Source organism: Lipotes vexillifer, unplaced genomic scaffold (assembly GCF_000442215.2).
Source record: "Lipotes vexillifer unplaced genomic scaffold, Lipotes_vexillifer_v1.1 scaffold394, whole genome shotgun sequence".
NCBI lineage: Eukaryota > Metazoa > Chordata > Mammalia > Artiodactyla > Lipotidae > Lipotes > Lipotes vexillifer.
In genome coordinates, this window is record NW_006791731.1 from 203,261 (window position 1) to 204,536 (window position 1,276).

The window sequence follows — 1,276 nt, forward strand, 5'->3', positions numbered from 1 at the left end:
CCGGGCCGGGAAGGGGCGGGTTCTGTGTGTAGAGGTCCGGCTGGGGGGGGGCGGCGCAGGGGCGCGAGGGGCCCAGGCCTCGCGGGGCCAGGGTGTGAGGTGGATGTGGGGTCCGGCCTGGGGGTGGAGGTGGGTGAGAGTGTGCCCGGTCCGGAGTGCAGGCCGGTGAGTGTGCCTGGCCCTGGGGTGTGAGCGTGCCCGTCCTAGGGTGGGCGTGAGTGGAGTGCCGGGCCTGAGCACGGGGTATCGGCGCGGTTCGGGTGCGCAGTCGGGGAGGTGCGGGGTCGGGTAGTCGGGACGCGCGCGTTCGGGTGCGGGCCGTGGCCTCTGGCCCCGCCGATCTGGCCTCTGCAGGGAGGCGGGCTGGGACGTCCCCGCCCTCCCTCCCGGTCGCCCTCCCGGAGCTGGAATTCCCTCGGTGGCCCCCCGGTTGCGGGATTGGTGTGGGTGGAGGCAGTGTTCCGCGCGAGGGCCGGGATAGAGACAGGCTGTGCGCATCTTGGGGGTCAGGACGTCTTTTATTTTAAAACGTGCAGCTGGCGGCGAGGCCGCCGCAGCTGTGGGTGTGTTACATGCTGCTCCCACCAGCAGCTGCTGTGGGCGCTGCGCAGCCTTCAGCAGCAAAAATGCGGCGTCCCTCACCCGCTTCGGTGTCCTAGGGTTTAACCAAACCTCCTGTGACCTTTACAGAAACCTACAGTTGCAAGGCTTCTTGTTCCTGCCCTGGTGCAGACAATAGGAGGTTTGTCTTTGAAGCCAGCGAGGGGAATTGCACCCTGTACATCCTGGGTGCCTCTGTAAACAGCAGGTGGTTCCCGGTCAGCGGCTCCCCTTTCACAGTGAGCAAGGTGTGTTTCTCTTCGTTGGGGGAGGGGAAGGAGATTTGATAGGGGTGAATGTGAAGCAAGGAGACTCATTCCGTAAAGCAGCTTGGCGCGTACTGTGTGCCCCGCGCGCTGGCTTGGGAATGAGCAGGGCTCTGGGTCTCTCTGCCTGCACTTTGTCTAGTCAGCTGTCTGGAGAGGCTGGAGAACAGGGGGGAGAACAGGGCGGCTTCTGGAGCCAGACTGCTTGCCTTTGAGTCGTGACTCTTCTGTTTACTGGCTTTGTACTCTGCCTTTGGTTCCTCATGTGTAAAATGGGAACACCAATAATATTGGGCTCCCAGGGTGGTTGTGGGGACTCGGTGAATTCACTGTGCCTTGTTGTCAGTGTTGAGAAAAGTCAGGAGTTGTTATCGCTGCCAAAATCTGGTTTCCAGGGTGCACTCACTGGG